This window comes from Xenopus tropicalis, chromosome 2 (genome assembly GCF_000004195.4).
Source record: "Xenopus tropicalis strain Nigerian chromosome 2, UCB_Xtro_10.0, whole genome shotgun sequence".
NCBI lineage: Eukaryota > Metazoa > Chordata > Amphibia > Anura > Pipidae > Xenopus > Xenopus tropicalis.
In genome coordinates, this window is record NC_030678.2 from 28,470,243 (window position 1) to 28,483,415 (window position 13,173).

Genomic DNA, 13,173 nt, shown 5'->3' on the forward strand with positions numbered 1-13,173 from the left:
CTGGTTTAAGAGTATGTCCATGTTCATACATGTAAACCTGGGACTTATTTTTTTAATTTTTCTAGGGGGGTATAATATCCTTATTAATGAAAATGGTGAAGGGGGTTTACATTATTCTTTATATTAGCTCCACTGTTTCAAATATGCAACTACTTGTCTAATCATATATATGCTGAACTTCCCTTTCTGCACTAAAATTCCTGTACACTGGTGTTTTTTGAACTGCAACAACCCAGCAAAGCTAACATTAGTTGCTATAGAGACACAGTTCTGTTTAGTAACACAGGGAGGCTTTGTGACTCTGTTTGTCTTGTCTTTTCTGCACTTGTGGCTAATTTTTTTGTTTTAAATGTTATTTCTAGAAATGAAGATTGTTCCACGGTGAATTCTATTTGAATAGGGCATAATGTCTATAAGACAAACTCAGGCTGAGAAGTTATTTCTGATCGTCTCTAAATCCTCACCTTCCACCATTGAGAATTTATTAGGAGTCAGTTTAAACGCAACATCAGGATAATACTTTATTCTGTGTTTTATGTTCTGAATCAACTGTGTTGCTTAGTGAACAGCATAAATAACATTGTGAAGAATGAATACTAATCATGAGCCTTACTGAAAGATGATCATCAAGTTAGCTTTTAGGAATCTTTCCATTCATCAGACATAAAAACGTTCCAATTCCGTTTTTTTAGATCCGGTAATTTTCTGAGTTTGTCCAACAGACTGTGGAATTGCTTGGCAAATAATGGGTCTCCTAACTCAACTGACAGCTTCTCTGGGTATGAAAGGAGTACTCTCTACTCCATCTCCACCTGGTTATAATCCACCTTAATTCTGATTGCCCCTTCATTCAATCCCCTCTCCACAACATGTCGCAGGTAATGTAATTTAGCTGTCCAGATCAACCCATAGGCCAAGAAATGGAAGCTATGTTCATAGAAGTTGGGTTTTTTTCCTGCCATGACACTATGCCATATATGACCTTAGTGATCCTGCAGGCAGATAGACAAGACGAGATGCTCACACTGCAGGGGTAATAGTTACTTGGCTAAGCCCAAGTCCCAAATTTTGTTTTTGCCTCCACAGTCTGAGCCCAGCTCCAGATCCTTGGGCTTCCACAGAAATCAACATAAATTGCTTCCTGTTAGGACAACAGCACATAATGGGTGTTCTGTCTATTGTGTTTCAAAATCATCCACCATCGCTCCCTAATAGAAAAATGTAAACTATCCTTAAAGGGTATACTATGTAAATTATATAAACCTTGTTTCCTTCTTTCTCATGGAAGCCACAATTAGAACATACAGGCAGCTGCCATTTTGTGAACACTGTTAGTAAGGCAAGCTTTGCATCATCTCAAAACCTAATGTCCATGCCCATACATATGCTACACAATCAGACTATAAGGAGGGAGGGGGAATGTGAGGAGTGCAGTGACATATAGTAGTGCAGAATGGAAAGTGAAAGTAATTGCCTGCTCCACCTCGACGCCTGAGGCAGGACAGGCAGTACATGATTGATGGCTGAGATTTTTAAATGCCTTTATAACAGGTTTCATGTTCAAGGACTTTTATTATACTACTTTTTATGTCAAGGTGACAGTTCCCCTTTAAAAGGGACATTAAACTGACCTTTTGTGTATTTCAACATATAATGCCCTGTGTGGATTTCTTTAATCTCACAAATATCTAATAATCTGTTGAACTAGAACAATTTTCACATCACTTTAACGTAAGGTGGCAGAACCTGGTAGGTAGATGTAATACTTCATCATCCAATTCTGTTAACACATTTTTTACAAACTCATTTGAACCCAACCCAACACATTTCTCGGGTCTTAGAAAGCAGCTTTATAGCAGCTGAAACAGATGAGCAAACCTGTAATGAATTAAGCTAATGATGCTCTTGTACCCATGGTCATTATTTCAGCTGGAAGCATTGAGGCAAAAATAAAGCTGGTATTATGAAACACAAAGCTGGAGAATTCATGCATACCCGTGCATGCCCATTTCTTAAGTAAAAAAAGCTACAAATAGCTGTGTCCCCCCCTAAACATTGCTGGGCAGATTACTCCATAAATGCTTGTGCAAGTGTGAAATATGTTGCAATTTATGTAAAAAACAAATGCTTTGTAAAGCTACAAATATGTTGTTATTGCTACTTTCTATTACTTATCCTTCTATTCAGGCCCCCCTCCTATTCATATTCCAGGCTCTCATTCAAATCACTGCAATTTCAGCAATCTGGTTGCTACGGTCCAAATTACCCTAGCAAACATGCAAAGGTAAATAACTCAAAAACCATAAATAAAAAAAATGAAGACCAATTGCATAATGTCTCAAAATAGAATTCTCTATATCATACTAAAAGTTATTTTAAAGATGAACAACGGCCTGGACGAAACTGCGCTCCCCTAACTGAAGGAGGCTTAGCCCTCCCTCACTTTTACCATTACTACCTAGCCTCGCAGATACACTACCTACACTGGTGTTTTATTTATGACCCTTATAATCCAAATATGCAGCTTCAGGCAACAATACTAGGCTCACGGGAAGGACTGAGTAACTTTCCATATCGACACCTTAAAGACACAGGCCCACTACCAACAACCTTAACTATCCCGCATAAAGCTTGGACCATCGCACTCACTCTACTCAAACACCCGCCACCCTTACTTACGTCTAGGCTGCCTCTCTGGGGTAACCAATACTTACCACAACTTAGGTCACTACACAACTACATATATTGGCCTCGCCACATTATCAAATACCTGGGAGATCTAACAGAACACTCAACCTTCCCAACATACGCACAGATCCGAGAGAAAGCTCAACAACCTGCTCTCCCCTTTTACAAATAGCTGCAACTGCGTTCAGGGACCAATTTGACACTCTCACCCCACAGCTCACTTCATTAACAGCGGAGGTAATCCTTCATTCTAACAACTCAGCAAAGCTCACCTCAAATCTATACCAAAACTTACTTTCAGTAGGCCCCAAACCCTTTAATTCCGCACAAATATGGTGGACCTCCCAAATACCAGCACTCACCCAAGATGACTGGGAAGAGGCAACAGACTCTATGTATAACTGTCTCATATCTACTAAAGACAGATTAATACAGTATAAAACCTTTCATCACCTCTATATCACACCATTAAGGCTGCGCCAGATGGGCCGTACCCCAACAGATCAGTGCCCGAGATGTGCAGCAAGCCCTGCTAACTTCTTTCATATGATCTGGTCATGCCCCCACATCGCTAAGTTCTGGTCAGCAGTCACTAAATACCTATCAAACAACCTAGCCTTCCCCAATGTGACTGCACCTGAAACCTGCTTGCTAGGAGTCCTAGACAACATAATTGCCCAAAACAGCTCCCGGATACGCTACAGAATATTATTGTTCTATGCAAAAAAAACAGTCGCTATGCATTGGATGGGCCCTACCCTGCCCACCATTACAGCCTGGAAGAATTTAGTGAATGTGGTTGCCCCTCTGTATAAACTCACGTACGAAATTAGGGGCACACCTGACAAATTTGACAAAGTCTGGGGCCCTTGGTGTGATCTAGAGGGTAACTGAACGATCCTGCTCCCAGTTACTTAATAAGCCCCCCAACGTCCTCCCAACCTGTTCTCCCACACCCTGAATACACAAGTTCAGTAGGGTGATGGATCCAAGATGCGGGAATTACTGCCAGCTACACACTCTGTAATGTCATACCTACCCACTCAGTATTGGTAACAAATCCTTAAGGTAGACCTGGAAAAGAAAGACTAATGCGTCTTCCTCATTACATTGTTAAATGTGATATTTTGTGTTTTGTTTGTATGAAAAGTTAATAAAATACACCTTTCAAAAAAAAAAAAAAAAGATGAACAACACCTTTAAGAGGATGACAATACGGCCCAGACCTTTTCGCCCGGCCCCTCCCTATATACGTACGCATACCCCATAAAAGCGCCGCACTTCTGCATTTGCAGGCTTAGCCGCGGCCCACCAGAAGTCCATGGGGGATCGACTGGTGGACCACGATCAACGTTTTGGCCCTTTTTCCAATTTTTGGATCAACGTTGAAGTAAAAATGAGAATTTTATTCACATAATGGGGTTGATTCACTAAAGTGCTTTAAAAATTTTATCGCTTCTTATTTTTTAGCCTTTACGCACGATTCACTAAAAGGACAGGCGTCAAAATTTAGACGCAATATTCTTTGCCTTAAGTCGCGATGAGCGTTTTTCTTGCGTTATTTTCCACGCATGTATTAATTCCCGCTACGCGCAATATATTTCACCGCTTGCTATATTAGCACACAATTTAACACACAATTTAATGCACGTAACCATTTACGTTAGTAAAACTACTTTCTGAAAATGACCATTTCCCTGAAAACTGGAGGCTGCATCACATCTTTGAAATCTTTAAATACCTGCCAGTCTGGTTGTTAAAGGGTTAGTAGTAAGGCTGCAGCATCCCTTTAATCACACCCTCCAGCCCAGCAGCCAGTGAAGAGATGGCACTGCTGGTTTCCATACAAACTCTGCTCTAGCTGTGTACTGTGCTGGAGAAACATGGTCTTTCTCCCAACCTCCTCTCCTGAGCTCAGCTTAACCATCACAGGGCTCAATCCAAGTAGAACGTTTTATCAATGTAAGCTCTGCCTTTGTAAGCCTGCATTCTTCATTGCATAAATGTTACAGTGCACATGTGCTGTTTACAGATGTAAATGTCACTGATTATGCCAGAGGGAAAATGAAGCCATACATGCCCATGTAATAACATTGCCAACGCCATGTTTCATAGATGATGTGGTATGCTTTGGATCATGAGCCATTCCTTCTCCCCCTCTTTATATTCTTCTCTTCCCATCATTTTGGAACAAGCTAATTTCTTAGCTTCATCAGTTTAAATTGGACCGGCTTTGCAGTTGCACCTTTTGTAAATCTTTTGCATTTTCTTTCTAGTCTTGTCTGGACTGTAGACTTCGGTAATGATATACCTACCTTCTGGAGAATGCTATTGAATTGACTAGAAGTTGTGAAGAGTTTTTTCTCCAGAATAGTTGTCTTCTGTTGTCATCAAAGGCATTTAGTGTTGGTGAGCTCACCAGTGCATTCCTTCTTTTTAAGAATGTACTAGATTTTTGATTTGGCCACTCATAATGTTTCTGATATCCCTCTGCTGAGTTTGTTTTGTTTTCTTAGCCTAATGATTGCATGGGTGTGTACTAACATTGATTCCCTAGTAGCACAGTTGGGTGTGATCAGCCAGTCACAGTCCTTCACTTACACAAGTAAAGATATACTGCAGTTTCTTGTCAGGTCCACTTAGCTGGCCCAAAAACATGAGGATTGGCTCCTACAATACAACATGCATGGTGTCCCAGGCACAGCATAAAGCAATGGCAAATACTTGTTTCGGACAATATGTGGCCCTTTAAAATATGTGAATATGTCAATTTTCAACAGTAACATCTGTGGAATTAGTACACATCTATGACTAAGTCTTCCAGTTAAGCACAAGTTCTATTTTGGTTTTTCCTTTAAATGACGTTAGTTTGTCTGTGGTCTTAGCCAGATGTTACCATACTACTATACCATAGCTCAGGACAGAGGATGCTGGGAACTATAATTTCATAGAAGCCACAGAGACTCAGGTTGACTTTAAAGGGGAGATACATTAGCCCCTAAACATTGACACGCATGACTGTTAAGTAGGTGGGTGCCTGCCCTGTACAGTGTGCTAACTGGTCAACTTTGTGGTCTTACCCAAGAGCTACAGAAGGGATTTTGTCAACATTTTCCCCATATCATCAGACTGAGAAAAAAGCATGTGCACTGGCTAGTAACACTCAAAGGGATAGCAGTTTATTATATTATATTATTGTATTTGGTCTTTTACAGGCTTTACAATGCTTTGAGTTCTGTATCAAAAAGCTCAGGCTATGGCAAATGAGCCCAGAGACTTTATTCAGACTATTGCTTCTGCCCTATGTAGGACAGACAGGCGTCCCAACCTAGCTCTCCTCTTATACTCCGATACCCCCATAGTAATAGGCCCCTGTTCCAAGTTATGCAAGTTATTCAGATGTAACTTTTAATTTAGAATCCTACATATTTTATTTTACTCCGAAAAGGCTCACATTTCTCATAAAATGCATATTTAAAGCTGCAGTGTTTACTTTAAAGGAACAGTAACACCACAAATTAAAGTTTATCAAAGCAATTGATACGAAATGTACTATTGCCCTGCACTGGTAAAGGTTCTGTGTTTGCTACAGAAACACTACTATAGTTTATATAAACAAGCTGCTGTGTAGCCACGGGGGCAGCCATTCAAGATTGAAAAAAGGCAAAGGTTACATAGCAGATAACAGATAAGCTTTGTAGATGAGCTTATCTGTTAACTACTATGTAACATGCTATGTAACATGCCTTTTTTGTGGTTAAACAGACAGTTAAGTATGAGGATAGTGCTTACTGTGAGGCAATATCCATAGATATTTAGGATTACACTATGACCCCTTGGTGTGCAGCTGTAATAGAGTCTATGGAGAAGTTCTCAGCCCCAGCAGGCAACATAAACCTCATATAAAAATGAATACTGTCTAGATCATGGAATTAAATGCACAATAACTTCATATTAAATACCCTATCTTGCTGGACACAATTTTTGCTCAGTAAGGGTTCATTTCAAAATTAATTTTCTACTTATAAAATGAAAAATGATTATTTTAAAATAAAACATTAAAGTGAAATCATTTTATTAATAAAACATCCACATCTGTTATAAATGTATTAATAAATTTCAGTTGTCAAACATATATTGCCTGCCCCTAAGGTATAGAGTGTGTTTAGTGCATGGGCATCAGGTCCCCATTTTGACACATACACAATATTTTTGGTTGACACAAAACCTTCCTTGATAACAGTGTCCACAAAATGGCACCTTCCTGCTTGCTGTGTTATATAGCATAAGTAAAGTTTATTTTGCTTAACCAACATGATGAAAAAAGATTTGAAATTATGTCTTAGGGTGACAGGTCCCCTTTAAAGGGCACCTATCACCCACCCCTTCCCATACAGCGAATCATGTCACCACTCAGGGAATAGGCACTAGCACCCTTGCACGCACACAGCAAGATATGGTGGCACACAATCACATCTGTCAGTGCCACTACCATTTCCACCACCTGAACAGCAGGTATACGGCAGAATTTTTTTTCATCTAAAGGAGAAATAAACGCACGTGCATGGGTTTCGACTTTAGCTTTCAACACAATTTAAAAATCCCTGAGAGAGTGCAGGGACCCTGCCTTGCCTTCAATTGCACAGTACCATAAACAGGTCGGCTGATCTGCTCAGAAAGCCATACACAAATGTTAAATATTAACAGAAGGTTTGTTTTCCATGCTACACAATGCATTCCAGAAGGGTGTGTGGTGGTGGGGGGGGAAGTACGTAAAGCTAGCATGATATGATTGCTGAAGTAATGTTTATCTTCCTGCAGAGTAGAAATCCACTAAACAGAAATGAAAAATGATGTAAGCTTTCCCACAGCACCCAGTGTAACAGTGCTCTGCAACCTATGGCTCTCCTGCAACTGCCAGTTTCGGAGTTTATTGTCGGAGGACATGTTTGTGCAGTAGCTGGAGGAGCACATGTTGCAAACCCCTGCACTACAGAGGGTATATTAAGTCAGTCATACAGAATATTTTACAGGTGTAAGGGTTATGGTGTATGAGTATTTTGTTCGGCACGGAGGCCATCATAACCCCTTTACCCACCAACAGCTGTTTGCCATTCACTTTAAGGCAACGCTTCCAAGCATGACCCACCTACCAGCCCAGGCGTGTTACTGGGTAAGTGCTTGATGGGTGTTTCTACCAACAGGACCCCAGCAATCAAAATGCCCTATGTATGAAGAGCTAATACAGAATATGATTTACTGATATTTCTAGTCAGATTACAGGCTTTCAATATGCCTGTAGCGGTTATATTTGCATAGCAGCTAAACTGTTTGGAATACAAATGGCTTTAGTCATAAGTGCAGATAAACACAGTATCATTCCTGGCTCTCTACACTCCTGTCCATCCACTTAGATTGTCAGGGCAGACTTCCTTTCCTTCATATTCATAGTTACATATTAATTATGTATTTTAATGTTTGTCTTTCATGTGTGTGTATGTGGCGTTGTGTATCCTAGTGACCCTATAAAGATACACATACATACATACTGTACCTATGCCACACATTTTGCTCCCAGTTGAAATACAATGGCTGAAGAAAAAGCCAATCTCTTGCAAACTCAGATACTTACGGTGAATCAGGCCGGATTGGTGCTTTCTTTACTAGCGTGAAAAGCAACATGATGTTGCAGGTAGTTGCAGTACCAGTGGGCCAAGGACACCCCAGTCCAACACGGAGTAGAATCCTCTGGCAAAAGCTATAAAGTCTATACTTTAAACCTCTGTGAAAGCCCCTAACTGTAAACGCTTGAGAACACCCTAACTCAGGGGTAGGGAACCTATGGCTCGGGAGCCAGGTGTGGCTCTTTTGATGGCTACATCTGGCTCACTGCCAAATCTTTAATAAAAAAAATAACGGGAGGCGTGGCCTGCGCTCGGCGGATAGAAGACGTGTTCTAAACCTTAGAACACGTTTTCTATCTGCCGAGCGCAGGCCATGCCCTCCTCTGCCTTGCATCCGCATTCGGCATCCTTGGTACCCACCCTACCTTGCCCCTGCGCTTGGCGGATAGAAGATGTGTTCTAAGCCTTAAAACGCGTCTTCTATCTGCCAAGCGCAGGCAATGCCCTCCTCTGCATCCTTGGGACCCACCCTACCTTGTCCCGCAGCATCTGCGGCCAAACATATTGTATGGCTCTCATGGAATTACATTTTAAAATATGTGGTGTTTATGGCTCTCTCAGCCAAAAAGGTTCCCGACCCCTGCCCTAACTAGTCAGTGATCCCCAACCAGTGGCTCACAAACAAAATGTTGCTCACCAACCCCTTTGATGTTGCTCCCAGTGGTTTTAAGGGTACACAGGGAGATAAGTCGCCCATGACAATTCTCCCTTGTCGCGGGCGTCTAATCTCCCCAAAATGCCATCCCACCGGCGAAAATGTAAATCGCTGGTGGGATGGCATACGCATGGTGGGATGGCATTTCGGGGAGACTAGTCTCCTCGTGTGCCACAGCCCTAAAGCAGTTGCCGTTTTTTCAATTGCTGGTTTGGAGACAAGGTTTGAAGCACAAAGACATAGTTTTACTCCAAGCAATCACAGTCCTAATTTGGCATCCCCAGAGAATGATTTTCATGTTTGTGTGGCTTACCAGCCACTTTTTATATCTGAGCATGGCTCATGAGTAAAAAAAGGTTGGAGGTCCCTGCCCTAAGATATGGAGTACCATACTGTGGGGCTGGGTACCATAAATGAATATGCTTAATATTCTTGGAGCTAGCAGACTATAAAGTACAACCATCATTTCTATACAGAGGTGGCAAGTTACACAGCATGTGTTATGAGCTAACACCTAGCAAACACCTACCTATAAAAATCTTCAGGACCCCCGCCCCCCCCCCCCCCCCCCAAAAAAAGAAAAAAGAATGCACTTAAAAGCAGCTCTCTGCAGCTTTTAGTATTTGGTATGGCCCATAAACCAGAAAAAACAATGAGGAATAAACCATCCATCCAAAGGATGTCTGAAAGCAAATCTCTTTTTTGCATCGAGGTGGAACATTTTGCAATGTTTGCGCTTTTAGGCAAAGAAGGGGAAAAAAAAGTGACTTTTTTTGTGCTGAACAAAACGAAATGAGACTCATCTGGCCTTCACATCATCACTTGAAAGATTGTTTGGTAGTTACATCATCAGGAAACAGAATCCCCTGGAGAGACCCCCCCTCTGTCGAAAAAGAAAGTCACAGCTTTTCAGCTCGTGTCCATGTGAGAAGCAGAACATAATTCTTTTGCTGCACGAAACAAAACTAAAAAAAAACTCCTTCCCAGCACACGGAGGGGAAATTTAAAAAAAAAACATTAAATTTTGAGTTTAACTTTATTTTTAACAGTTTTGCACGCATTGTTATCCCCATTGTGCCAAATTATAGAAATTTGGAAAGTTGCTAATTCTCAATGGATTTTTTTTATCAATAACAAGCGAGGGGGGGGGGCTTGGTGTAACTTAAGCCTTCCGTGCATTCTTCTTCTGCTGCTGCCCAGAATGGTGTAGACAAATGAAATATTTCACAGGGTTGAACTTCAGCTGGAGCCAGAATGCATTAATAAACGCACCGAAGCCCTGGCTATCATTAAAGTGGAGCAGTCAGACACAAGCGTGTCTGTGCAACAGGGCTCCTTATATGGCAGTGCAATGACGTAATGCTTGCTAGGCTTGGGACAAGCAATGAGGCTATCATTCATTGTTAGCTCTTTCTGCTGGAATGCTCACATCTCTCATGCCTGGGAGAACTCAGCCTCTCCTACAATACAGTCCCTCAATGGCACAGCCGCTGCTGCACGGGAGATCACAGGCTGCTCCCCCCAAGGTAAGTGCCTGGGCAAGGAGGGAATGCAGGAGTCACAGCTTAGGAAAACATATAAAAACTCTTTCTTTCCTCTCCTTTCGATTTATTTATTTTTTTCCTGCAGGCTACTGAATTTTTTTTTTTTTTTACTAGCAGAAATAAAACTTGCAAGTGTCCAATGGGTAAGAACTACAATTCCCAACACCTGAAGCATTCTGAGAATTGTAGTTCACATAAGTTGGACACTTTTTTAATTTAAAGTGATTTTTAAAAGCAGTCACTAACAATATTGTAACAAAACTCTGGACAAAGTCCAGTAAAGCCGACTGGCACTTTAAGGAGCAGGACAAACCAATAATATGCCAGTTGCTAAGATGCATCCCATTTAAAAGTAGATTCCAGGATGGTTTTGTTGCTGCACCATCCTATTAAATGGACCCTTCTCTGTCCCCCTTGAGAGCAGTAGTCAGGACCCTGGTTCAGGTTTGGGACGTGCTTATTTCCAAAGGGAATTTAGGAGCATTCTTCAGTCACATGTTTAAAACCTTAGCATCTGCGGTAGGGAGAGAATATCCGAGTACACTGTGGATGCATAGGAAATAAAGATTTTCTAAAGTTCCTGTGTACTTGACATAGCACGGAAAAAAAAAAAGTCGGCTGGAAAGAAATATGTAATTTAAAAATCTTTTCTTAGCGCTAAATACATGCTTGGAGTATAGAGAGTCTTTTATTCGGCACAAATTAAAGTTTGCAAGAATACAAAGAAAGTTCTGTGGGTGCAAGGAGCATAGGATAGAAAATGGAAGAAAAAAAACTGGGAATTAACTTATTTTACAGCACAAAAATATTGCAAATAAACCTCTGCTTGGGAGAAAGGCAAAATGATGTTGACTGTAAAGAAAATAGAGGATATAGGAGGATATAGGCTGTCACACAGACACAGCGCTCAGCCCTGGGCTCTCCCAGTTAGTCTGTATGTGCAGCAGGTTTCAGGCTGGTAGCAAGGGGAAGTAAAGTTATGGATTCATTTTGCTCCTTTGTGAAAGTATAGTGTGTGATAGGCTGTGTTTGTTTTCATGCCTAAAATATATGTTGTTTTTAAAGGACCAGTAAAACACACAATAAAAATGATGCACTTAAGATACCAGATACCCTGTCAAACAGGGATAGGACCTGTTATCTGAAGTGCTTGGGACCTGGGTTATTCTGGATAAGGGATCTTTCTCTAATTTGTATCTCCATACCTTAAGTATACTAAAAAATCATTTAAACAATGATTAAACCCTTAATTGGGATCAAATACAAGCTATTGTTTTATTGTTACAGAGAAAAAGGAAATATATTTTAAAACTTTGGATTATTTGATTAAAATGGAGTCTATGGGAGATGATCTTCCCGTAATGCAGAGCTTTCTGGATAACGGGTTTCGGATTACGGACCCCATACCTGTATAAACCCTGAAACTGAATTCTGTATAAGTGTCTTGATTTGGCAGATAATCTGGTCATTTATACTAGTTGTTACTATTTTTAATTGTAGTGTGTTTGCTGTCAGGTCCAATGTCCTCATACACCTTTGATTTCATTGTTTCCCATATATTCTAAGGTCAACTAGGTCTAATATAAAATATACTAACAGCTTAGTATAGATCACTCTCACATTACAATTACCTTAAATAAATAATTAATGCTTTCTATAAATCCTTCAGAATGTTTCATCAGTCACTGCATTTTTCAGTTTCTGTACTTTCTGGTGCTTTAAAGGGGCTATAAACCCAAATATAAAGTATTGTCTGACCTGGAGTCTTGGCTTGGGGGGAGCAGACTACTCCAACATTGTTTGAATTGTGCAGGTAGTCAGGACCAGCAGTGCAGAGAAAGGCAAAGGAAGCTGCTTTCAATTGAATTACATTTACAAACAACTTCATTGGACCGTTGAAAGGTTTAGAAATACATTTGCTCTTAATATGCAAAATGGTATATATTTAAGTTTACAACTCATTTAAGTAGCTGGATGGGGCAGTGGTAACTTTATTTCTCTCTAATTGGCTGCTGTGTTTTACCGTGGCCTTACAATAGGAAGCCATTAGCACTTTCCTGTTCTGGAGAACAAGAAATGATTTGGTTTCAAAGGAATTTGGATCCCATTACAACACATTTTCCTGAGAATGTTACAAAACCCTCTCCTATATTGCAGCATGCATTTCAGTGTGTCCCTGCAATTTGTCAACAAAATAATTTGAAATATATCATTTATTATCATAATTATTATAAAACCATTGGTGAATATTCTTGCCGATTCAGTCCTGTTCTATTAAAGCGATGCACTAAAGGCAAGTCTATGTGTTTTGCTTTGTGTAACAGCAGGCAGTCTAGCAAAGGTCCCAAAAGGTTAAACTGCAAGGAATGACTGTCCTCAAAAAAGGATTCCTAAGTATTTCCATATACACAGTGGTGCCATGCAGAGATAGGGAATTTGTAAAAGGACATTGGCATATAGCTTTAGAATAAACATTAAGCGAACATGTATGTGTGTATATGTATATATGTATATATGTACACAAACACACACATACAAAACATTCATTACAGAGCTTGCAATCAGGGCAACCATGCCTGTTTGATCCCCTGCCCTACAGAGC

The 13,173-nt window shown here is 40.5% G+C and overlaps 2 protein-coding genes across 3 annotated transcripts in view; one reads left to right on the plus strand and one right to left on the minus strand.

Moving 5' to 3' along the window:
- Window positions 1–13,173, minus strand: part of cmss1 (cms1 ribosomal small subunit homolog) — a 195,827-nt gene that overhangs the window by 155,174 nt on the left and 27,480 nt on the right. The gene's annotated exons all lie outside the window — the stretch shown is intronic.
- filip1l (filamin A interacting protein 1-like) overlaps window positions 1–13,173 on the plus strand; it is a 163,008-nt gene that overhangs the window by 127,836 nt on the left and 21,999 nt on the right. The window contains exon 1 of one of the 2 annotated variants that reach the window (XM_012958114.3): window positions 10,252–10,553. The exons of the other annotated variant lie outside the window; for it this stretch is intronic. The gene's annotated coding sequence lies outside the window, so the exon portion shown is untranslated. Of the gene's footprint in view, window positions 1–10,251; window positions 10,554–13,173 lie in introns of those variants that run through there. 2 annotated transcript variants of the gene reach the window in all.